Source organism: Lissotriton helveticus, chromosome 2_1, assembly GCF_964261635.1.
Source record: "Lissotriton helveticus chromosome 2_1, aLisHel1.1, whole genome shotgun sequence".
NCBI lineage: Eukaryota > Metazoa > Chordata > Amphibia > Caudata > Salamandridae > Lissotriton > Lissotriton helveticus.
This window is the reverse complement of record NC_136059.1, coordinates 1,404,434,255-1,404,461,755: the sequence shown is the minus strand read 5'-3', so window position 1 is coordinate 1,404,461,755 and position 27,501 is coordinate 1,404,434,255.

Genomic DNA, 27,501 nt, shown 5'->3' with positions numbered 1-27,501 from the left:
AAGCTGAACAAAGGAGTTATTAATAAACTCTAATCTCCTAGCGGATTCGTGTTCAGGAAGGGGTTGAAAAGAGTGTGGGGAAACAGTAGAAGGAGGAGGTATAGGCGATGTAGTGGGTGCAAATGTTACTCGAAAAGAGAATAAAACATAACTTAGTAAAAATATCATCACACTGAATAACATGAAAATGCACAATATCAAAAAGCTTTTCTTTGTCATTATTTTACGTATTCGGTTTTTAAAGTTCACAGTTTTGGCAGATCTCTCCATCTCGAAAAACTCCATCCTCTCTAAAGTGCTGCCTGCGATGGGAGGTTGTTTCTGCTAAGGAATGCTTCTGTCAGTCTAGGGCAACTCCCTTGGACCAACCAGAACTGTCGACCTAACGTCGTCGGCTGCACCCCAAAGACTTTGGGCAATCGCGGCCCTAGCAGCGGAACCCGGATGGCGGTTCGAAAAACAAAAATAAGCAAGTTTCTCAGATGGGAGAGCTGCGCTTTCAAAAATAGTACTTGGAGGAAAGAAAACTTTTATTAGTTCGTATTTCTCGGCCTCAGATTATACCGTTGTTTTCCTGGTATTGTATTATCTTGGAAAAGGAGTTCAGGTTCTGTAGTGTCCAATCGAACTGATGGTGATACAGCTGGTTGCAAAATTTTATCACTCTCTTGTTCAGTAAGTGTTCCTTTTACTTGTGTATCACTGAAAGGCAGAAAACGTGGCACAGTTTCAGTTTCTGAGTCGGCGACACCCTTCTGGACCCACTGGTCATACGGCAGAGGTAAAGGTACCCTCTTGCAGTGGACTCCGTGGATCCAGTGCTTCTTCCCTTCCACTCGAACAGCTGATCTCGTGGAAAGAAGGACGAGGTGCGGTCCGGTCCACCTGGGCTGGTCGTTCTTGGTTCGCTGGAAATTCTTCATGAGAACCCAGGTTCCAGGGTCGATGGGGTGACCTGGAGTCTCAGAGACCGGAGGCAGGGTGTCATGGACCTGTTGGTGTAAAACACGCAATTTAGCCGTCAATTCGTACAAATAATCGAGCAAAACAGGGTGTTCTATTTCACTGACTTAGTGGGCCTTGGCACTCCCCATGTGTTGGCCGGGCGGCCGAATACGATCTCATAGGGACTAAGTCCCACTCACGAATGCACAGTCATTCTGGTGGATAAGAGTGCCAGGGGTAGAGCATCAGGCCATTTAAGAATAGTGTTCGTTTGAATTTTGGCTAATTTAAGTTTTAAAGTGCCGTTGTAGCATTCTACTAATCCAGCTGATTGGGGGTGATTTGCAGCGTGGAACTTTTGCTGAATGCCTAGCCCTTCACATACTCTCTTCATCACACGACCCACAAATTCACTCCCATTGTCACTCCAGACCATTCTAGGCATTCCGAATCTGGGGAAGAACTCTTTCACAAGGGCTTTAGCTGTGGATAAGGCAGTGTTGTCTTTTAGGGGGTAGGCTTCCACCCATCTTGAAAAGGCACAAACAACAACGAGTACGTATTTTAAATTGTTGCACCTCTCCATGTGGATGAAATCTAGCTGCAAAACCTCGAACGGATACGTAGGAGGTGCAAAATGACCAGCTGGAGTTGGGGTTCCCCTACCAGGATTGTGTTTCAGACACACCATGCAATTCTTGACGACATTCTCTGCACACTTGGGGATTCCTGAATTTTGCCATACTGGAGCCAACAACTTGCAACTCGGTGTAGATGGTCACTTTCATTCCTTTTGACAACACACATGCTCTTGTAAGTGCAATCAATTCTGCTGCTTGAGCTGAATTATGTGGAATACGTGCAGCTTCAACAATTGTATGCAAAGTCGTGACAGCATATGCTGCAGTCGTATCACCATTCGGGAGCTTGAAGCATGAACCATCCACCCATAATGTACCATCACACTTTACAAGGGGAGTATCTAGGAGATCTATTCTCCCTTTCGTTTCTTCTTCTGTTCTAAGAAAACAATCATTCTGTTCTGAATCATCTAACTCCTCTACAATTGGCAACAACGTAGCTGGGTTGAGTGTGTTGCATCTTTTTATGTGCACATGACTTGCTAACAAGGTTAATTTGTAACCTGACAATCGAGCACTAGTTAAGTGCTGTGTCTTGGTTCTGTTTAACAACGTGTCCACTGCATGTGGGACCATAACAACTAGCGTGTTATTCATTACTAAACCAGCAGACTGTCGAATAGAAACAGCTGTTGCCGCCGTTGTTCTTAAACAACTCTGCAATGCTTTAGCTACCGGATCCAAAGTCGACGAAAAATATGCGCATGGACGCTGCTTGTCTCTAAACAACTGAGTCAAAACTGACAATGCACAACCTTGTTTCTCATGGACATACAATGTAAAGGGCTTACTGTAGTTGGGGGTACCCAACACAGGAGCCGAACATAGTGCTGTGCGCAATTCAGAAAATCCTTTCTGACACTCTTCAGACCAAGGAACAGGATTGGGTGTATCTTTACACGTTAATGTGACCAAAGGTTTGGCTAATAACGAAAAATGTGGTATCCATTGCCTGCAATATGATGTAATGCCCAAGAAAGCACGCACTTCTCTCTGTGTTCTTGGCACACTCAATTTCGCAATTGCCTGAATTCTTTCTGGGGCCAGGTTCCTTCCCTCCTTCGATAAGAGATGACCTAAGTAGGTCACTTCTTGTCGACAATATTGCAATTTTGAGAGAGACACTTTGTGGTGCAAATCACACAAATGACGCAACAATGACAACGTGGCTTCTTTACAGATTTCCTCAGTATCTGCAGCAACAAGCAAATCATCTACATACTGAATGAGGGTAGCGCCATCAGGTAAAACAATCGTATCAAGCTGTGTTTTTAAAGCTTGACTATATATTGAGGGACTTTCACAGTAGCCCTGGGGAGCGCGTTTAAAGCGGAAGCTTCGTCCTCCTAAACTGAAGCCAAAAATATCCCTACTCTCCTCAGCAATCGGCATGCTGAAGAAAGCATTCTTCAAGTCAATCACCGAAAACCAGGTTGCAGAAGCTGGAATCATAGTCAATAGGGCAGTAATGTCAGGAACAACTGGAAATTGTGGCACAACTATTTTATTCACCTCTCTAAGATCAATCACGAATCTGTAAACAGGTGGCTGGGAAGGGTCAGTTCGCTTCAAAACAGGCAGAACAGGACTATTGCAAACATTGCCTCTAGTTTCTTCAATCACATCTTTTTCAATCAAATCGTAAATGATCGCTAGCAAAGCTTTTTCACCTTCACTAGAGATTTTGTATTGGGGAATTCGTGGCATTTTAACATTGGCTTTCAATGTTACAACATATGGCGGTATTTCCAAAAGACCTACATCATTAGGACCAGTAGCCCAAAGAATATCAGGAAGAAACGACAATTCTGTTGGAAGTTTATCCCTTGACAAATACATTGGAGAAACCACTTTCTTACCTAAAGTAAGTTGTACTCCAGAAGGAGAACAGTACAACGTCGCATACAATCTTTTCAGCAAATCTAATCCTAGCAAGTTTTCACCACAACCTGTTGTCAGAATAAGGGGTGCTTCGAATTCACAAGGTCCAACAGAAAGGGACAAAGGGTCAGAAATCGGATTTCTAACTGGGGCGCCAGAAAAACCAACTGATACATTCATTTTGCCAGACAAAGGTGCGCCAGGGAGTTTTGAGTGCATAATAGAACTCTTTGTAGCACCAGTATCCAACAGAAAAGGCTCTGACACACCTGATGTAATCACCTCAACGTATGGTCCACTCTGATCTACTGGAACTGAAACAACTCCCTCTCTTTGTCTATGGCTGTCCTAGCAATCATTACCTTCCATATGCTCATCTTCTGCATAGTAATCATCAGCATAGTACTGAGCTGTCCTACCAGATGCGTTATTCTGCTGATCTAACCTATTCATCGAATTTTGAGGTGGAAGAGACTGTGTGTTCTGGGGGAAATTTCCAGGTCCTCTACCTCTAGATGCTTGTTGAACACCTCGACCTCTTACACCAGAAGCACCATTTGCACGCTGTAATAAAATAGGACAACTATACTTGAAATTACCCTCTTCCTTACAATATGAACACTGATTGGGGCCTACAGGGACACGTGGTTGAGTATACTCGACTCTTTGCGAGTTCCTCTGATACTGTTGAGGCTGCTGATAATTACTCTGATAGTTACTCTGAGCACCACTATTTTGACCACCACGTGGCGGATATGCTTGTTGTAACAAAACCTTCGTTTTTAACTCTTTAGTTTTCTTCTCTGCTCTCTCTTTCTCATCTTTTTATCTCGATTTTCGTAATATTGTGCAGTAGCCAATATCTGTGCTGAAGAGGAAACTGCCCAAGAACTCTCTGAATCTTTTAACTTTTTACACAACTCGGGAAGCAGATTATGCACAAATTTATCGACGAACAATCGCTGGCCACCTTCTGTGCTCATATCTTGACCACTGTGGTCGACAAACGTTTCTTCAAACCTGGTGAAGAAATCTGAGACCGTTTCATCTTTCTTCTGCTTACATGCAGACAACTTATCCCAATTTACACGCATCGCAGGCATTATAGTTTTCATGTAATCAATGATCTTACCAGGAAGTTCTGTTACTAAAGGCTCGGGTTTAGCACCACCAACTTGTCGGGCATCTGCAGCAGTAATATTAGCCCATGTGTCACCTAACTCTTGATCATGATCTGCATGACGAATCTTTCCCCATAGAGGTTGGGGAACAACATTCCCAAACAACATGTCTATGTCAGCTAAATTCATAATGCAAGAACCTGCAGTCTGTGACAATTCCTTGTAATACCCTGTAGGATTCTTACGGGGATCAGGCAATGTCTGTTTAAGGGCCAAAACTTCAGCTCGCTTCCAAGGAACATGTACCCATACACGCTGAAAATGAGGCTGGACAGGTGGGATAGCATTCGCGTCCCCTTCCCTCCATTGTGGGAGAACTTCTCTCATGGGATACTGTCTTCCCTTCTTTTTACCTGAAGAATCAAAATCAAACAACGACTTGGAAACACCTTCAGTCCTAAGTGACAACAACGTTGCAACTGCTTTCTTAACATCTGAATTCACAATTGCGCCTTTTGAAAACTCAAAACGTACATGGCTAAACTCAGGCGGATTAGAGTCCAAATAATTTTCCTCTAAATCTTCACATAGAAAAACACACATTTTCTCAAAAACGTATCTCTGCTTTGATGCTTCCCACTGGGTGAAGACATCCATAACACATTCTAAATCATATGTTTCCGGGTCAGCAACCCATTTATGTGCCAAATAATTCAACGTTTCTTTCTCCCTAGAATCAGGCTGTTGACTACGCAACTGTTTGCGCTCTGTGTCAGGAGTTACACTCGTTGCACCAAAGAAAGGATACAGAAGACTAGAAACAGTACTAGTCACTCTCTGACGAACAGAAGGAGAAGTCGATGAACAGACAAGCGGAAAAACAGGGTGAGGCGAGGCAGATGCAGAGGCAGTATCAGAAGGAGTACCAGGAGTGGTAGTCGTTATAGTAGTCAAAGTTGTAGGAAGTAAAGGCAGAGCAGATGTCAAAGCTGGTGGCCCTTGAGGAGGCTGCACCGGAGGAGCAGGAGCCAGCTGGAGAACAGCTGGTGGGTGCTGTAGAGGAGCAGGAGGCAATGAAATCACAGGTTGCGCAACTAAAGGTTGCGGAGGTGCCGTAGCATTTTGCGCATAAGGGGGTGGCGAACTTAACAAATGCGCCATTAACGGATCTTTTTCAAGCTCTTTTGCTGCATCTTGCTGAAGAGGCGGCAAAACTGGACAGCATTTATCTATTACCATTTTATGTTGCCTGTGCAACTGCTCACTCATCTGTTCTTCTTCATTGTCTTTAAACTGCATAGCAGCTTGCATTATCGAAATACCCCTTTCTCTCTTATTTTTCTTCGCTAATTTAATTTCCTTCTGTTTGGCTTCCTTACGCCATAGGCGGAAAGAGTCAAACATCGCCGGCCGGGCTTTCTTCTTAAAAAATTTAACTTCGAGGTTATCTAAGATTTCTGTATCAAAGCTACCATATTGGGGCCATTTTAAAACACCATCTTTTCTGGTGTATTTGATCCACACTTCATTATATGTGATGGGGCCTACTCCATGTTTCACATACAATTCATAAGTTGGAGTTCCAATCGGAGGAACCGGACACGAGTCCTCCAATCAGGAATCCCTATTATTACAACCAAGACAAAACAAATTTCCAAGTCTGCTAAGACCAGGCATCTTCGCTCTCTAGTCTAGCTTCAAACTTCAAAGGATTATCGATTACGATATTTCTCGTGAATACACGAGTCCTTCGGCTTTGGCACTTGCAAGTTTCAAACAAAGTGATCCCAAAGGGGATACTCAAACTAAGACCAACTAAGGACTGGGAGACGCTCCACTTATACTTAACTGAGATATCGATGACGTCACCAGAAGACTCGTCTCATCGTTTCGCTCTACCAAACTTCAAGGGTCCAAATCAGGACGATAGCCAGGGCAGCAGTCCTTTGTAGCCGTCGGGAAGCGGGGAACCTCGCAGCAAAGACTTTCGGACCACGTCGACATGCAGGGGTCGATGAAGTGGCGGCCTTCCTCCAGAATTTTCACACGAAGCTCCTCACGAACCTCTGGCTTGACTGGTACCGCTGGTATCGCCCCACGTTGGGCGCCAACTGAGGTACTGGGTTTTTCAGAACCAGTACAGAACCAGTAACCCAGTGGTGTCAGGGTACACACCCAAAGACCTCGAGTACTTTCCTGATTTAGACCACAGAAACTCAGAGTCTTCTAGGTGAAGTCAAGGATCGATTTTATTGGCTGCAACCAAGTAACAGGTCCTAGAAGTACAACAACACGGGATGTATATTCTCAGGAGACTGCTCAATCTTACAAAGCCAGGCTTCTCTATTTATACAAAATATTGTGCTTTAGGCAAACATTCTTCGAATTTTAGTATACCATTCACATGTTCCCATTACAAAGAAAAAGCAGAGTCATGATGACAAGCCCACATTTTAGTTTGTCCAGCCCACAACAAATTACCCGGCAAGGCCCAGCATTTCCATCAGATACCGGTGGACCCCCAATAAAAACGGGCACCTCCCCATCATAAAGCAAGTGAGAGAGAAAAGAGCAGGGACAGGTGTGAGCAAGATTCGGCAGGGTGTGTCCCCGATGAAAAGGGTTTATGGCCTGTTGTGCCTTGATGCTATCTTGTTCGGCCACTGGGAGAGGAACTGACCAAACAGGTTCGGCCTGGGGCAATGGTTTCAGCTTGCTCAGGTCAGAGAAAAGTCAATCAAGGTGTACGTGTCCTTTGATATCGAATTTAGCTGTATTATAAGCCTATGTGAGGGCAACCCACAAAATGGCTGCCGTACACAAAATGGAAGCCAAGGGTTCAAGACGAAAATGACGATTTCGAGGTGAAATCGTCACTCGAATATGACGAAAATGCTTGTACATAGTGTACTAGCCATTTTCGGTCTTTTGATATAAAAATCGTCATGCTACGACGAAGTTTTATTCACGAGTCCAGAATTTTCAGAACTACAGACCCGTGTCATAAACATCGTCGTATCATGACGATTTTGATATCAGCAGACCGAGAATGACTAGTGGACTATACACAAGCATTTATGTCATATTCGAGTGACGAAATCACCCTGAAATTAGAGATTCCGTCCTGAACCCTCGGGTTCCATTTTGTGTACGGCAGCCATTTTGTGGTTGCCCTCACATAGGCCGATGACTAAGGCCAAAAGCGAGTCTTAAGGACACGTACACCTTTGCTGACTTCTGTGTGACCTGGGCAAGCTGACTCCAGTGCCTGAAGCCAAACCTGTTCGGCCAGTTCCTTTCCCAGTGGCCGATCGAGATTAGTATCAAGGCCCAGCATACCATAAACCTTTCATCGCATACAAACCATGCCTAATCTTACACACACCTGTCTCTGTTTCTTTCTTTATGACCTTCTTTACGATGAGGACGTGCCCGTTTTTATTGGGGTCCGCCGATATCTGATGAAAAATGTTGGGCCTTGCCGGGTAGTTGATTGTGGGCTGGACAAACTGAACATAAGCTTGTCATCATGATTCTGCTTTTTCTTTGTCGTGAAAATATGTAAATGGTCAAATGTAAAATAAGGAATGTTTGCCTAAAGCATAATATTTTGTATAAAAAGGGAAGGCTGGCTTTGTAAGTTGAGCAGTCTCCTGAGAATATACACTGTGTTGTACTTCTAGGATACCTGTTACTGGCTGCAGCCAATAAAATCGATCTTTGACTTCACCAAGAAGACTCTGTTTTTCTGTAGTCTGAAACAGGAAGGACTCGAAGTCTTAGGGTGTGTTCCCTGGCACCACTGGGTTCTGAAAAACCCAGTACCTCAGTTGGCGCCCAACGTGGGGCGATTTCAGCCGTACCGGTCCAAGCCAGAGGTTCGTGAGGAGCTTCGTGTGAAATTATGGAGGAAGGCCAACCACTTCATCGACCCCTGTATGTCGTCGTGGTCCGAAAGTCTTTGCTGCGAGGTTCCCCGCTTCCTGATGGCTACGAAGCACTGCTGCCCTGACTATCGCCCTGTTTTGGTACTTGACGATTTGTAGAGCGAAACGATAGACGAGTCTTCTGGTGACGTCATCGATACCTCAGTTAAGTATAAGTGGACCGTCTCCCAGTCCTTAGTTTGGTTCTTAGTTTGGGTATCCCCTTGGGATCTTTGATTTGGAACTTGCAAGTACCAAAGCTGAGGGACTCGTGTATTCACGAGACTATCGTATTCGATAATCCTTTGAAGTTTGAAGCTGGACTAGAGAGCGAAGATGCCTGGTCTTAGCAGACTTGGAAATTTGTTTTGTCTTGGTTGTAATAGGGATTCCCGATTGGAGGACTCGTGTCCGGTTCCTCCGATTAGAACTCCAACCTATGAACTGTATGTGAAGCATGGCGTAGGCCCCATCACATATAATGAAGTATGGATTCGATACACCAGGAAAGATGGTGTTCTAAAATGGCCCCAATATGGTAGCTTTGACACGGAGATTTTGGATAATCTTGAGGTTAAACTTTTTAAGAAGAAAGCCCGGCCGGCGATGTTTGACTCTTTCCGCCTATGGCGTAAGGAAGCCAAACAGAAGGAAATTAAATTAGCGAAGAGAAATAAGAGAGAAAGGGGTATCTCGATAATGCAAGCTGCTACGCAGTTTAAAGATAACGAAGAAGAACAGGCAAGTGAGCAGTTGCACAGGCAACGTAAAATGGCGATTGATAAATGCTATCCAGTTTTGCCGCCTCTTCAGCAAGATGCAGCAAAAGAACTTGAAAAAGATCCTCTAATGTCACACTTATTGAGTTTGCCACCCCCTTATGCGCAAAGTGCTACAGCACCTCCGCAACCTTTAGTTGTGCAACCTCCAGTTGTTGTGCCTCAGTTTCTTCCACAACCGCCAGCTCCTCTTCAGTTGGCTCCTATTCCTCTGGTGCAGCCTCCTCAAGGGCCGCCGACTTTGCCACCTGCTCCACCTGTACTTCCTACGACCTTGCTTACTGCATTGACTACCTCTTCTGGTATTCCTCCTGGTACTGCCTCTGCGTCTGCATCTGCCTTACCTCACTCTGTCTTTACCCCTGTTCTTTCGTCGACTTCTCCTTCTGTTCGACAAATAATGACTGACACTGTTGCTAGTCTTCTATATCCTCTCTTTGGAGCAACAAGTATGACCCCTGTTTCAACGCGCAAACAGCTGCGTAGTGATCTGCCTGACTCTAGAGAGCGAGAAACATTGGATAATTTGGCACATAAATGGGTTACTGACCCCACGAGATATGTGCTAGAGTCTGTTATGGATGTCTTCCATCAGTGGGAAGCACCGAAACAGAGATATGTTTTTGAGAAAATGTGTGCTTTCCTTTGTGAGGAATTGGAGGAAAATGATTTGGAATCCAATCCGCCTGAGTTGTGTCGTGTACGGTTCGAATTTGCAAAAGGCACAATTGTGGGTTCCGAGGTTGGGAAAGCAGTTGCGACATTGTTGTCGTTTAGGAGTGAGGGTATTTCTCAGTCGTTGTTTGAGCCTGATTCCTCCGTTAAGAAGAAGGCGAGACAATATCCCATGAGAGAAGTTCCTCCGGTATGGAAAGAAGCAGTTCAAGCTGATGTCGCTAATCACATTGATGCTGTACCGGCACATTTTCAACGTGTTTGGGTACATGTTCCATGGAAGCGAGCTGAAGTTCTGGCCCTTAAACAGACTTTACCTGACCCCCGTAAAAATCCTGCAGGGTATTACAAGGAATTATCACAGACTGCAGGCTCATGCATTATGAATTTGGCTGATATAGACATGTTGTTTGGAAATGGGCTTTATGGGGTTTGATTCGTCATACAGATCACGCACAAGAGTTAGGCGACACATGGGCTAATATTAGCGCTGCAAATGACAGACAAGTTGGTGGTGCTAAACCTGAGCCTTTAGTAGCAGATATCCCTGATAAGATCGTTACTTACATGAAGACTTTAATGCCTGCTATGCGAGTGAATTGGGACAAATTGTCTGCATGTAAGCAGAAGAAAGATGAGACCGTGTCTGATTTCTTCACCAGGTTTGAAGAAACGTTTATCGACCACAGTGGTCAAGATATGAGTACAGAAGGTGGTCAATGGTTGTTCGTTGACAAGTTTGTGCACAATTTGCTTCCCGAGTTATGTAAGAAATTAAAAGATTCAGAAAGTTCTTGGGCCGTTTCCTCTTCAGCACAGATATTGGCTACTGCACAGTACTACGAAAATAGGGATAAAGATGAGAAGGATAGAGCAGACAAGAAAACGAAAGAGTTAAAGACGAAGGTTCTTTTACAGCAGGCGTATCCGCCTCGTGGTGGTCAGAGTAACTATCAGCAACCTTAACAGTTTCAGAGAAACTCGCAAAGATTCGAGTTTTCTCAACCACGTGTTCCTGTAGGTCCCAATCAGTGTTCATATTGAAAGGAAGAGGGTCATTTCAAGTATAGTTGTCCTATTTTGTTACAGCGTATGAATGGAGCTTCTGGTGCAAGAGGTCGAGGTGTTCAACAAGCTCCTAGAGGTAGAGGACATGGAAATTTCCCCCAGAACGCGCGTTCCTTTCCGCCTCAGAATTCAATGAATAGTTTTGATCAGCAGAATAACACGTCTGTAAGGACGGCTCAGTACTATGCTGATGACTACTATGCAAAAGATGAGAATATGGAAGGTAATGATTGCTAGGACAGCCATAGACAAAGAGAGGGAGTTGTTTCAGTTCCAGTAGATCAGAGTGGACCTTATGTTGAGGTGATTACATCAGGTGTGTCAGAGCCTTTTCTGTTGGATACTGTTGCTACAAAGAGTTCTATTATGCACTCTAAACTCCCTGGCGCACCTTTGTCTGGCGAAATGAATCTTTCAGCATGTTTTTCTGGCGCCCCGGTTAGGAACCCGATTTCTAATCCTAAGTCCCTTTCTGTTGGACCTTGTGAATTCAAAGCACCCCTTATTCTGACGACAGGTTGTGGTGAGAACTTGTTAGGATTGGATTTGTTGAAAAGATTGTATGCGACATTGTATTGTTCTCCTTCGGGAGTACAACTTACATTGGGTAAGAAAGTGGTCTCCCCAATGTATTTGTCGAAGGATAAACTTCCAACAGAATTGTCATTTCTTCCTGATATTCTTTGGGCTACTGGTCCTAATGATGTGGGTCTTTTGGAAATACCGCCATATGTTGTGACATTGAAAGCCAATGTTAAAATGCCACGCATTCCCCATTACAAGATCTCTAGTGAAGGTGAAAAGGCGTTGCTAGCGATCATTTACGATTTGATTGAAAAAGATGTAATTGAAGAGACAAGAGGCAACGTTTGCAATAGTCCTGTTCTGCCTGTTTTGAAGCGTACTGACCCTTCTCAGCCACCTGTTTACAGGTTTGTGATTGATCTTAGAGAGATGAACAAAATCGTTGTGCCACAATTTCCAGTTGTTCCTGATATCACTGCCCTATTGACTATGATTCCAGCTTCCGCGACTTGGTTCTCGGTGATTGACTTGAAGAATGCTTTCTTCAGCATCCCGATTGCCGAGGAGAGTAGGGATATTTTCGGCTTCAGTTTAGGAGGCCGAAGCTTCCGGTTCAAACCCGCTCCCCAGGGCTACTGTGAAAGTCCATCGATATATAGTCAGGCTTTAAAAACACAGCTTGATACGATTGTTTTACCTGATGGCGCTACCCTTATTCAGTATGTCGACGATTTGCTCGTCGCTGCAGATACTGAGGAAATCTGTAAAGAAGCCACGTTGTCGTTGTTGCGTCATTTGTCTGATTTGCATCACAACGTGTCTCTTTCAAAATTGCAATATTGTCGACAAGAAGTGACCTACTTAGGTCATCTCTTATCGAAGGAGGGAAGGAAACTGACCCCAGAAAGAATTCAGGCAATAGCAAAATTGAGTGTGCCAATGACACAGAGAGAAGTGCGTGCTTTCTTGGGCATTACATCATATTGCAGACAATGGATACCGAATTTTTCTTTGTTGGCCAAACCTTTGGTGGAGTTAACTTGTAAAGATACACCGAATCCCCTTCCGTGGTCTGAAGATTGTCAGAAACGTTTTTCTGAATTGCGCAATGCATTGTGTTCGGCTCCTGTGTTGGGTACCCCCGACTACAGTAAGCCCTTTACATTGTATGTCCATGAGAAAGAAGGTTGTGCATTGTCAGTGCTGACACAGTCTTTTGGAGACAAGCAGCGTCCATGCGCGTATTTTTCGTCGACTTTGGATCCGGTAGCTAAAGCGTTGCCGAGTTGTTTAAGAGCCACAGCGGCAGCAGCTGTTTCTATTCGGCAGTCTGCTGGTTTAGTGATCAATAATATGCTGATTGTAATGGTTCCACATGCAGTGGGCACTTTGTTAAACAGGAACAAGACACAGCACTTAACTAGTGCTCGATTGTCAGGTTACGAGTTAACACTTTTAGCGAGTCATGTGCACATAAAGAGATGCAACACGTTGAATCCAGCTACGTTGTTGCCAATTGTAGCAGAGACAGATGCTTCTGAACAGCATGATTGTTTTCTCAGGACAGAGGAAGAAACGAAAGGGAGAGTAGATCTTAAAGACACTCCTCTTGTGAAGTGTGATGGTACCTTATGGGTGGATGGTTCATATTTCAAGCTCCTGAATGGTGATACGACTGCGGCATATGCTGTTACGACTTTGCATACGATTGTTGAAGCTGCACGTATCCCACATAGTTCAGCTCAAGCAGCAGAGTTGATTGCACTCACGAGAGCATGTGTGTTAGCAAAAGGAATGAAAGTGACCATATATACTGACAGCCAGTATGTGTTTGGTGTGGCTCACAGTTTTGGACGATTGTGGAAAGAACGTGGGTTTTTGACTTCGCATGGAGCCAAGATTCAGCATGGTCAGTTGGGAAATGAGCTTCTTGAGTCACTGACTTTGCCATTGCAAGTTGCGATTGTGAAATGCAGTGCACACAAAAAGGTTACTGATGATGTTGGTCGTGGCAATGCATTTGCTGACGAAGTCGCAAAAGAAACAGCAAGGGATGTGATGAGTCGAATGTATGTTGCAGGCCCTGCAAGATGGGTTGGTGACGTTGGAATGTGTGAAGACACGATAGAGAGTGTGAAGTCTATTCAAGCTGAAGCTACAGAGAAAGAGTTGAGTGTGTGGAGAGAGAGTACGGGTAAAATGGATGCAAATGGTTGTTGGGTTGAATTGTCAGAGCATCAGCGATGGTTGTTACCCGATGCGTATGTGCTTGCAGTGGTTACAATGGCCCATGGAATGGCTCATATCAGTGTGAAAGGGATTTGTACGTTTTTGGCTCCAGTATGGCAAAATGCTGGAATTCCTAAGTGTGCAGAGAATGTAGTCAAGAATTTCATGGTGTGTCTGAAATACAATCCTGGTAGGGGAACCCCAACTCCAGCTGGTCATTTTGCGCCTCCAACGTACCCGTTCGAGGCTTTGCAGCTAGATTTCATCCACATGGAAAGGTGCAACAATTTGAAATACGTACTCATTGTTGTTTGTGCCTTTTCGAGATGGGTAGAAGCATATCCCCTGAAAGACAACACTGCCTTATCCACAGCTAAAGCCCTTGTCAAAGAATTTCTCCCTAGGTTTGGAATGCCGAGAAAGGTCTGGAGTGATAATGGGAGTGAATTTGTGGGTCGAGTGATGAAGAAAGTATGTGAAGGGCTAGGTATCCAGCAAAAATTTCACGCTGCAAATCACCCCCAATCAGCTGGACTAGTAGAATGCTACAATGGCACACTAAAACTGAAATTGGCCAAGATTCAAGCGAGCTCTGGTCTTAAATGGCCTGACGCTTTGCCTTTAGCACTCCTATCAACAAGAATGACTGTGCATTCGTGAGTGGGACTTAGTCCCTACGAAATTGTGTTCGGCCGTCCGGCCAACATATGGGGAGTGCCAAGGCCGACAAAATTCAGTGAGATTGAACACCCTGTACTGCTTGATTATTTGTATGATTTGACGGCTAAATTGCATGTTTTACATCAACAGGTTCATGACACTCTGCCTCAGGTCTCTGAAGCTCCAGGACATACTATCGATCCTGGTTCATGGGTGCTGGTCAAGAACTTCCAGCGGACAAAAAATGATCAGCCCCGTTGGACCAGCCCCCACCTAGTCCTTCTCTCAACGAGAACAGCCATTCGAGTGGAAGGAAAGAAGAACTGGATCCACGGCATACACTGCAAGAGGGTCCCTTTGCCTCTGCCGTACGACCGGTGGGTCCAGGAGGGTATTGCTGACTCTGAGACTGAGACTGTGCCTCGTTTTCTGCCTTTCAGCGATGCACGTGTAAAAGGAACAATTTCTGAACGAGAAAGTGACAATCTTTTGCAAGAAGCTGTGCCACCGTCAATTCGATTGGACACTACAGAGCCTGAACTTTTGTTTCAGGACCAGACATACCTGGAATAAGACGTTATAATCTGAGGCCGAGAACTATGGACAAATAAAAAATTTCCTTTTTTTTTAAAGTGCAGCTCTCTCATCTGAGAAACTTTTTTATTTTTGTTTTTCGAACCACCATCCGGGTTCAGCTGTAGGGTCGCGGGCGAAAAGTCTTTGGAGTGCAAGCCGAAGACACAAGGTCGACGGTTCTGGTTGGTTCTTGGGAGTTCCCTGGACTGACAGGCGCATTCCTTAGCACGGAACAACCTACCTCCGCGAGCAGCAAGGTTAGAGGATGGAGTTTTTCGAGATGGAGAGACCTGCCAAAGAGATGAACTTTAAAGCTAAAATATGTATAATGATGACCAGAAAACGCTTTTTGATATTATGCATTTTCATGTTGTTCAGTGTAATGATGTTTTTAATAGGATATGTTTTATTCTCTTTTCGAGTGACATTTGCACCCACTACACGGCCCATACCTCCTTCTACTGTTTCCTCACATTTTTTTCACCCTTTTCCTGAACATGAGTCCGTTAGGAGATTAGAGTTTATTGATTACTCCTTCGTTCAGCTCTTGCACCAACACCAATTAGTAGTGAACACGACTAACTGTTGGGTGTGTGGTCTTATGCCCCATACTACTGATAAAGGTATCCCTTATCTGGTCCTGCCTTTCAGCCATTATGGTTCTGTGTGGGCATACAGAACGATGTTCATCTATGCACATGAAGTCCACCCCCTACGTTCTGTAAAAGATAATCCAAAGAATAGTGCTCTAGTTAAGGGTATAGTAGATATGATTAGGGAAGATACTTCCTATGAGACTATCCCGAGAGATGAGACACTAGCATATATTGGATGGAACGTGACCGGATATGGAGTTACTCTGAGTGAGAAACAGCGAGCTAAGAGATCCTCCCCGATTTGGATTGTACCCCATCAGGGTCACCTATGTCTGCAAGGTAATGGCAAGAATCCCAGAGCTCAGTTAGGGAAGAGTATCTGCACGGAGACATATGTTTTTGCGTCTCAGACTTCCCCTTCGTTCCTAGCAGCTAAAGGTACCTATTTCATCTGCCATGATAGAGCCTATACATGGTTGCCTCCTGACTTCTCGGGCACATGTTTTGTTTTGTTCCTGTTGCCTCCCACCTATACAGCTGTGGCAGATTACCATAAAACAAGGATAGTTAGAGGTGTCTTCAGTAAAGAAGACACTGCAGGACAAGAATTTGGAGACTTTGTGAAGGGTTTTCTGCCGTTTTGGGGACCCATGGTTAACAGCAGGAACATAAGGCAATTGACGAGGGTGGTTGAATCCACCGTAGTTGAAACTTCCGGTGCCCTTAGTAACTTGACTGCTGAGCTCCAGTCGGATCGTCTTATGACTCTTCAGAACAGAGTTGCGTTAGATGTCATACTTGCAGACCGAGATGGGGTATGTAAAGTGATCCAATCGAGTTGCCGTGTTTTCATTCCAGATAACGCTCCAACAGTGTACCAGGCCATTTCCAAACTACATAAGATCTCTGAATCTATTCACGTGGATAAAGGAGATTGGTCATTGATGGGGTGGTTCTGGGAACTGATATCCGCCTGGGGATGGAAGATTTTGATGGTCTTTGGGATGATCTTAGCCATTCTTTTCCTGTTCTGTCTGTGCGTACAGTGTGCTCCTACTATATGTGGCCTCTGTGCTACATCGTGTGTAAGGAAACCTGTATCGAGGGACGAGCTAAGTAATAGGATGATGCTACAGCAACATCTCAATGACTTTATGAATATAGACCTGGACTCAGATTAGCGTGAGTATAGGTTATTGCCTATGTAAGGGCAAAAGGAGGGTCTGTGGTACTGAAACTTATGGACCCGTGTCATAAACATCGTCGTATCATGACGATTTTGATATCAGCAGACCGAGAATGACTAGTGGACTATACACAAGCATTTATGTCATATTCAAGTGACGAAATCACCCTGAAATTAGAGATTCCGTCCTGAACCCTCGGGTTCCATTTTGTGTATGGCAGCCATTTTGTGGTTGCCCTCACATAGGCCGATGACTAAGGCCAAAAACGAGTCTTAAGGACACGTACACCTTTGCTGACTTCTGTGTGACCTGGGCAAGCTGACTCCAGTGCCTGAAGCCAAACCTGTTCGGCCAGTTCCTTTCCCAGTGGCCGATCGAGATTAGTATCAAGGCACAGCATACCATAAACCTTTCATCGCATACAAACCACGCCTAATCTTACACACACCTGTCTCTGTTTCTTTCTTTGTGACCTGCTTTACGATGAGGATGTGCCCGTTTTTATTGGGGGTACGCCGATATCTGATGAAAAATGTTGGGCCTTGCCGGGTAGTTGATTGTGGGCTGGCCAAACTGAAAATAAGCTTGTCATCATGATTCTGCTTTTTCTTTGTCGTGAAAATATGTGAATGGTCAACTGTAAAATAAGGAATGTTTGCCTAAAGCATAATATTTTGTATAAAAAGGGAAGTCTGGCTTTGTAAGTTGAGCAGTCTCCTGAGAATATACACTGTGTTGTACTTCTAGTATACCTGTTACTGGCTGCAGCCAATAAAATCGATCTTTGACTTCACCAAGAAGACTCTGTGTTTCTGTAGTCTGAAACAGGAAGGACTCGAAGTCTTAGGGTGTGTTCCCTGGCACCACTGGGTTCTGAAAAACCCAGTACTTCACTTCCTTGCTGAAGTGAGAGATTATTCCCGTATATCTGGTTACAAACTTAATAATGATAAATGTGAGATCCTACCCTTGACGAAGTTTACATTTAAACCCGATTTTAGTCCCTCCAATTTCACTTGGAGTATCTCACATATTAAATATCTTGGCCTGCATGTTACCCCTTCTATCTCAGACACGGTTTCCCTTTGTTTAACTAAATGCACTCAAAAATTGTTGGACTTAACGTCCAGATGGCATCCTCTTTACTTATCTTGGTGGGGCCATCTCAACACTATTAAAATGATGTTATCTCCCATAGTCCTCTATACTCTTTCTAACATTCCAGTGTCCACTCCTTCTAAATTTTTCAAAAAGATTAACTCAATTTTACTGTCTTTTCTCTAGAACAACAAAAAATCGAGAATGTCCCTTGCTCGACTGATTCGCTCCAAATCAGAGGGTGGGGTTAACTTCCCAGATTTTCCAGTCTACCATAAAGCGTTTTTGTTACGACAAGCTTCCTTTTGGTTACAAGACCCTATTTGGGCTAAATTTGAACGCCTCCTTCTCTCTCCCTTTTCCTTTGCTGAGTATCTTTCTTTCTCACGTAAACCCTCTTCCACTCCTACCCCCATTCATAAATGTACTACTAAATTGCTCTTATCTTCTTCTCCCGCCTCCTCTACGAATGTTGCTGATTTCCTGTCCTCTACTATTTGGCATAATACCTCCCTCCTTATCCGCAACAAGCCCTTCTATTGGAAGGCATGGCGTCGAAGAGGGCTGAATTGGATTTCCCAAATATTTTTACAATCTTCTTTCATACCCTTCACTACTCTTCGCTGCCTCTATGGCCTACCTACTTCTTTCACCCATAATTATCTCCTGCTTAAGGAAGCAGTAATGACAACTTACACTTGCCTCTCTCAAACACACTCCTCTCTTCTCTCCCCCACCCCTACCTCATTACTCCATTCCTTTTTACGCACCACTCCCAAGGCTTCTTTCAATTACAAGCATCTTCATACTAATGACTCCATTAGGCCCAAGTCTAAAGTGGAGGAGTGCCGGGAACACGATCTCGCCAGGATGTGGCTTCTTTTTACGCCCTTTGACCTTCACAAACACTTTCCAGATACTCCCCACATATGCTGGTCTTGCTCTTCCCCACAAGCGACTCTGTTTCATATGTTGTTCCTATGTAAATCTGTTCATGACTTTTGGTTGCAGGTTTGGGCTCAAATCAATGTAATTTTTCATACTAGTATTCCTTTTTCTTATACTAAAATTTTTCTAGGAAGTCTTTCCCCTTGCTGGGAGAATGTTGAACTAAACCTTCAGATTAATGACTTATTGTTAGCTGTTGCATTTCAACAGATTACAGCCAATTGGAAGAACTTTTCTAATATCTCCTTTAAAGCGTGGTGGTACAACGTTTGCCACAACCATAGACTAGAGACTGCTTTAGTCTTTCCAGCTCACATGGCCACAAAACGCATGGACTTATGGCTCCCTGTCACGCTTTACCTTGATGTTTGTGCTAAACGCCTGTTTCACCCACTGCCCTCGCAGCAAGAAGTCTCTAAACCCCCTTAAATGTTCCTTGCATTCCTTCTTTTCTTCGTTTTATCATTTTTATGCTCCTTCTTTGTACAATCATATTTATATAAATAATGTTTTCTCCTTTCTTTAGCCCTATTGCCCAGATTTTCTTCTTCTTATTGTTTATAACTATACTGTTCTCATTGCCTACTAATGTTTTCAGCATTTTATACTCTTTTTGTATTTTGTACTGACACCTTGTTTTCCTTCATATCAAATAAAAATGTTCTTGAACTTAAAAGAATACTAACCCAGAGAGCATCTTGTGATGATTCTGGTTAATGGTAGCAGGTAAGAGACAACGCTCCTCTCTTTTAAAACCATCCCCACAGCAGAACAGAGTTTTGTACTGGTGGCGCTTCAAAGCAAGAAAGTGTCATGATTATTTTCCATTGCGCATTTGGCAATTAGAGAGCTCTGCGCTCAGACGCTTAAAAGGAATTTGTTTATTTTATAATTAACTTTGCGCCCAGACGCTTGGAAAGACTGTTTATTTTACAAATCATGCTTATCGTTATTTATACTTAGTACTCAAGACTGAGCCACTAAAACGTCACAGGTCACCAGGGTTAAGCACAGAAGCCTCTAAAGAAACTGAAAAGACAAAGCTTTCATTTTTATTTCACGAAGAGTGCAAATTGATGGTTGTGATTATTTGAACTTCGCTAATTAATCCTTACAACCCAAGACATTTGAAGTGTATTATAGACATTTGAAGTGTATAATAACTTGCGCAGATTAGAATTGTGTAAAGACTTTAAGGAAGATAATCATTGGTAGGGGATACAATATTAAGACTATTGAAGAAATTTGTAAGAGATTTGTTTTGAATCTTACTGCTTACCTTTATTTCAGGTAAGGTTGATCCAACGTACAAAACATATATATATATATATATATATTTTCACTCAAAAAACTATAGGTTTTAGTGGTGTTATAGTTAGCTGGACATTTTACTCATACAAAACCATTGAAATTGCTCCTATATAGTTAGTTGTACTAACTATATTTCGCGCACCCGCAATCCACTGCTGATGATGTCACATATTAGATCATTCATGACATGGTCAGTGACATCACTGATGACATCTCAAATGACATCACTGATGACATCACTGATGACATCATCCAGTGAATGTGGTTTGCTTCGTTATTTAAATATGCATTATATATATAGCAATTTGCATTGAAGAATAAGTGGATATATATAAATAAATATTTGGACGGAGGATTTAGTAGCAGTGTAATTGACTGTTTACTTGACCAATTTATAATGTCTCACTAAATATAGAGGATAGTGACTAAACTGTGTGAATATCTGTATCACTTTGTCAGTTGTTGTGTAAACTGATTCTACAGTTGGTTACTAGCTATGTGAAAGCCTATATTAGTTATTGATTAGTTAACTGAGTATTTGTATGGGAGTGTGAAAGTGTGTGTGGTTCGGTGGGGGGTGTGTGACTGTCCAAAGATGTGTGAATAGTTGATTCAGTAGATATATGAAGTTAAAACTACATGTTCTAACAGTTGTTTGGGTGAGTGAATATCTTTATGGGTGTGGTGATGAGCAAATATATTTCTCAATGGTACAGGTCCAACAAACTAGAAAAATAAAAGGCAGTGTATGTGTCAGTTGTTGTATATAAATAAGTATACATAAGACACAATGATTGTGTGAGTGACTGTATGGATAACTGTATACTTGTAATAATATATAATTCACTAAGTATGACTTACTATCTAAATGAATAGAAGAAGTGGTGTTTGTATAAGTGTTTTGCTAAGTAAATATGTAAGTATGATCCATTGTTTGCATAAGTGAGTAGGATGACTTCATATGTGAATAGGATGCGTGCTGTTGTTTAATGTCGATATAGATGTATAAGTATTTTTGATAGTGTTCTATTGTTCATTGACAGCATGTATGAGTGAATCCATAGGTAAGTGATTAGATGTGTGTATACATCTATGAATCACTGAGTGGATTTTTAGATACTTGTATTGCTGTGACAATGGATTTAAATAGGATACTCTGTATTTTACATAGAGTTATGAAAAATTGTAATAGTGTATGAAAAGGTTATGTGATTGTCACGTGGATGATGTCATCAGTGATGTCATCAGTGATGTCATTTGAGATGTCATCAGTGATGCCACTGACCATGTCATGAATGATCTAATATGTGACATCATCAGCAGTGGATTGCGGGTGCGCGAAATATAGTTAGTACAACTAACTATATAGGAGCAATTTCAATGGTTTTGTATGAGTAAAATGTCCAGCTAACTATAACACCACTAAAACTTATAGTTTTTTGAGTGAATTTCAAAGGTTTTTTAAAAGCTAATTCCTAACTATATAACTCCTGAAACCTATGGTTTTTTCAGTGAATTTCAAAGGTTTTTTAAATGCTAATTCCTAACTATTTAAGGCCTGAAACCTATGGTTTTTTCAGTGAATTTGCAAGGTTTTTTAAATGCTAATTCCTAACTATATAAGGCCTGAAACCTATGGTTTTTTCAGTGAATTTCAAAGGTTCTTTAAATGCTAATTCCTAACTATATAAGGCCTGAAACCTATGTTTTTTTCAGTGAATTTGCAAGGTTTTTTTAAATGCTAATTCCTAACTATAAAAGGCCTGAAACCTATGGTTTTTTCAGTGAATTTCAAAGGTTTTTTAAATGCTAATTCCTAACTATATAAGGCCTGAAAGCTATGGTTTTTTCAGTGAATTCGCAAGGTTTTTTAAATGCTAATTCCTATCTATATAAGGCCTGAAACCTATGGTTTTTTCATTGAATTCGCAAGGTTTTTTAAATGCTAATTCTATTAGTGGATAACGTTTTTATATATTAAAACGTTTTTTAAATCTCAAATGCCTGCTTTGCTAACAGAGTTTTTAAGCACAGGCTCTTTTTTCTCTGGTGGCCATCTTGGGAGACTGCATATCAGAATTTTTTTAATGAAATATAAGAGGATTTGAGAAGTCACTCAAAATGTGCCCTCATTTTTCTTTCTTCAGCACTAATCATAATTTCTATGGCAAAATGAACCCCCTCATTTTGTTCCTTTTCAAATTAAATGTTTTAAGTGTTAACACTTTATTCCAATCAAGATGACTTCAGGTGTGCCATACTTTTGTCATAAGTAAGACTGTTAGCGCTCTAGTTGTTCTTTAGAACACTCTGGGACATTCTGTGATTGGGCTATAGTTGGGCTACATCTGGCTGATATTTGGGCTACATTTGTTTTTTTTTGTCTCTGGTGGCCATCTTTGGGCTACATTGGGCTACATTGGGCTACATTTGGGCTCTAACATATATATAGCCCAATGTAGCCCAAATATAGTTTTTCAAAGTAAATTTTCTTAAAAACCACTGGAGCACATATCTTCAGACATAGCGAAGGCACATCGGGCTACCAGTCCCTACAATTTTGCCAAGTTTGGTGAAAATCCATTCAGCCGTTCGAGCTAAAAGTGAGTTTGACCGCCCTATGGAAATTAACATGGGGAAAACACGTTTTGGGACCCCCCTTTTATCTTGGCCCCCGCTTGACGAATACCCCCCAAACTTTCAGGGAAGGACCGGAGCGCCGCGAGGCAAAGTTACGGAAAATTTCAGGAAGATTCCCAAACCGGCACCAAAGTTATTCCCAATAGAATGTTGCGATTTCCCTATGGAAAACAATCCTAACTATATATACCTACTGGCTATCGCCAGTAGGTAATATATATATATATATATATATATATATATATATATATATATATATATTACCTACTGGCGGTCGCCAGTAGGTAGTTATAGTTAGGACCTAGTTTCCATAGGAAATCCTCAACATTCTATTTGGATTAACTTTGGCCCTGGTGGATGAATCTTTGCGAATTTCTCAAAGAAGATGGCTCGGTCCGCTGCGCTCCTTCCCTGAAAGTTTGGGGGGATTGGTGAAGTGGGGGCTGAGATAAAAGGGGGGTCCCAAAACGTGTTTTCTCCATGTTATTTTCCATAGGACGTATTGACACGGCTACAGGTCGAACGGCTGAATGGATTTATAAGAAATTTGGCAAAACTGTAGAGTCCGGCTCGCAGATTAGGCTTTTTTTAGAATGGTGTAAATCTGTTCAGTAGTTGCTGAGAAAATTAAAGTTGAAGTCAATTATATATCTATAAGCGCGCACGGGTGCGCGCACTCAAGCGGCTGCGCGCAAGCGGAATTTTTTTTTGCTGCGTGACGTCTGTTAACGTTCGATTCGAAGGAAATCAGGTAGTGTTGACCGCCATTTTGTCACTGCGAGTAAATATATTGTCATTTCAAAGCGTTGGAACATGGAAAGGGGAGAAGGTAGAGATTGTTTTGCTGCGTAGGTTCTCTCAGGGTGTGCAGTAAGGCCCTTAAACGCGAAAATATATATATATATATTTTTTTTTTAAGTTGCGGGGTGCGCGCACTCGGGCGCGCACACCTATTTACAAGAGTGTGAAAATGGAGATAAATCAGAAGTTTGAGTGCTTCGATATACGGTGGCTCTGAAAAGAGCCCTTGTGTTAATTGAGTTTTTTCTGCATTTATAAGTAAGTACCGATGCAGAGTCTGATGTTGCAGAGGAAGATTCTGTTTCCCTCATCCGTGAAATGAACACCATCTGTCCTATAGATGTCTTGCATGTGGTAACGCAAGTTGTTGTGGTAAATAGAACCCATGCTATAATCTCTGAGGAAAGCAGAAACAGATTTATTTACATGTCTCCTTGCTTTCTCAATTTGTGCACAATGTTGATTGGACCAATTCCATTTCTGTCTTTGGCATATATTGGAATATACCAAGGCAGTTCGAGGAAAAAGTGTCATCAATTGTCGAAAGGTGTCTTTTAGAAGCATTTCCAGACCTACCCCAGTCAATGTGCCTAGATCGTTCCCACCACAGTGCACAATTATAAGGTCTGGTTCTGGGAGATGCATAAAAGTTTTCACCAATGGTATTAATTGGTGACATCTTAATCCTCTTTGCCCAATCCACGTTATCTGCACATTTGGTAAATCAAGGTTGGAAATTCGTCTGCTTGCTGCATATTTTCCACTCCAGTGTATATAGCTGTGTCCTAAAAGCCAAACCTTCATTTTCAAGGCAGATGCACTCGTACTCCGATGGGTTCTGGAAGTGGAATGGCAGTTAGAAGCTGAAAGTCAGGATAAAAAAATGGATGAAGCTTGGTGTGGTTGAAAAACTAAAAATGATTGGTTGATTCTAATACGTGAAGATTGAAGACTACATTGCATGTTAATGTTATGTAAAAGAAAAAGTAGTATTGGGTGTGAAAAAAATGACATGTAACAGAGCTGTGGATAGGCAGGTGTTTCTTGAGGGAGAACAGTGTTGTTAGTTTGCTGTAGAACGTTGAGATATGAACTTTTGACCTGTGCCTTCAGCCAGGTGCAGAATGAGGTGTTACCATGGAAACAGCCAGAAATGGCAGTGGGTGATGGGTGACTTTTATGTGACATTGAAAATATTGTGAGGGACAACCAACTGAAATGTAAATTTGAATACAAAATTTTGCGGGAAGAAATATGATTGGCTGAAGAGACATATATGAGTCTGTATTGACTGGATATCTGTGCCATTGAATTTTGGTTGCAGTGATAGCAGCATAATTGAGACTTCCGTCAAACGAATATCTATTTTGTGACTGTCACTGTTGTACATCGTACAAAGCATTGGTAAAGGTAAGTCTGTAACTGTTTGTTTTGTCATGTACCGTAAAATATGGTTTACTCACAAACAATGATTGATTTTCCTCATAGTTTGAAACTAAACTCATTTTTGGCTGTCATAATGTGTTGTATTTCTAAAACTATTTTTAATTTAAATGTGAAATGTGAAGTATAAAATATGTTTAATATAAAGAGTAATTATTTGTGTGATTTTGAAGCCTTTATATATAATGAGAGAAGTTGTTTATGAAGTGAAAAAATGATATTAGCAGAGAGACAGATAATGCAGATAGAGAGAGAAATGGTAAATTACATGTGATACCGTCGTGAAAAAATGTTAATGGTTAATGAATTCGTAAACTTTCTGTCACACGACAAAATTAGAGTGCGGTTTCTGGACGCGGCCTCCATTGGTGGGTGTAGGGTGAGAGGGGCAGGTGGTTGAGTGAAATAAAATGAAAAGTTGGTATATTACATGTGATACCGTGTTGAAAAAGTGGTAATGCTTAATGAATTCTTAAACTTTCTGACAGACGACAAAATTACATTGTAGTTTGTGGCCGCGGCTTGCACTGGTGGGGTGAGAGGGGGAGGCGGTCGAGTAAAATAAAATGAAAAGTAAAATGCTAATGGTTAATGAATTCGTAAAGTTTCTGTCACACGACAAAATTAGAGTGCGGTTTCTGGACGCGGCCTGCATTGGTGGGTGTAGGGTGAGAGGGGCAGGTGGTTGAGTGAAATAAAATGAAAAGTTGGTATATTACATGTGATACCGTCTTGAAAAAGTGGTAATGTTTAATGAATTCTTAAAGTTTCTGTCAGACGACAAAATTATAGTGCGGTTTGTGGCCGCGGCCTGCATTGGTGGGCATAGGGTGAGAAGGGCAGGTGGTCGAGTAAAATAAAATGAAAAGTTGGTACATTACATGTGATACCCTCTTGAAAAAGTGGTAATGCTTAATGAATTCTTAAACTTTCTGACAGACGACAAAATTACATTGTAGTTTGTGGCCGCGGCTTGTACTGGTGGGGTGAGAGGGGGAGGTGGTCGAGTAAAATAAAATGAAAAGTTCTGACCATGAGGTTGTACAGAGATTTGTGCAGTAAATGTGTTCGTAAATTGAGGTACCAAACGGAGTATAAAAATATCTCTCTCACTCCTGCTGTTTGACTGCATCTTCATCTGCCTTCTGTTTTCCGCCTCCGTTGCCCTGTGTTATCTTATTGTGTGTGTGTCTGTCTGTGTCTGCCTTCAGTCCGGGCTGAGGAACTTTGCTGTGGAGGCACACACAGATAGTCGCATCAAAGTAGTTGGAACGTTTTCAAAAAACTATTTATATAATTGAAATGCTTTTTTGAAGCGCTAGTGAATGTTTTCTTTCAGAATTACCGCTCGGTTGCTTCCATAGAGCAGAGGGTATGTTGTATTTCACTACTTAGTGCCTCTGCATCTGCACTCTGTTCTCTGGTGGCTGGCGGAGAAGAGTTTGTTATTGTGGAGATTAAAGCGTGATAAGGAGTGAAATACGACATAGCGTCTGGTCTGTAGAAGCGTGGGAGCAGTGATTAACACTGAGTGAAGCAGAACTGCGACGGTGCTTGAGAAGAGTAATACATTATTTTTTTACAGAGGTACAACTGTCTGCATGGTGCGCGACCTACTAAGAAAGGGTTCACGGGCTGTTATAGGCCTGTGGGTTCTAGTATGAGTAAATCAGGTCGACAAAAGAAAATATTAAGTTAGTACAGCTGAAGTTACGTGGAACACATGAATACTGTTTCAGTATACAATCATTTTAGTTGAGATTATGGATTAAAAGAGAGAACGTGTATATTTGAAATGTTTATTCAGAAATGCACTGTTTTCAAGGCAAGTTTCTAATCTAATACGAGTAAAGACATTGCAAAAAACAAAGTAATCGGTATAGTCAGTAGTACATAGAATACAAACGGTATAGTTGATGAAAAATGAATATGGTTTTGCAAAATTAATTATACACTCTTATGAGGAAGTATATTATATTTTAATAAATGGAAGAAGGTCTCTGGCCTTTCAGTTTAGGAACGATACATGAAAATGCTAGTGGTTAGACATTATGTCTTTATCAATCTGCATGCGAAGCACTATCACGTTTCTGTTATGCTATTGTGTAAGGGAAAAAAACGCGCCAAAACGGACAAAATGGCGAGAGGTGCATGTATGTAATCAAAATATTTCAGTTTATGGAAAATTAAATGATCAGAGGTGTCTGAGGCGGAATTAAGCAGTTCAAATGCGAAATTGCGTTTACAGTTATAAAAAACTCATTCTATATTTACACATTAATTAGGGCACATGTAGCATATATTAGCGAGTTTTGGTTCGGGTACGTTTGAAATAACATAAGATAAGATATACAATAGAATTGTTGAGATTAGACTTTAATAAAAAATAAAGTTCAAAATCGAGTAGGTGAAGAAAAAAAATTTAGTCCACATAAAAGATCAAAATTTAAC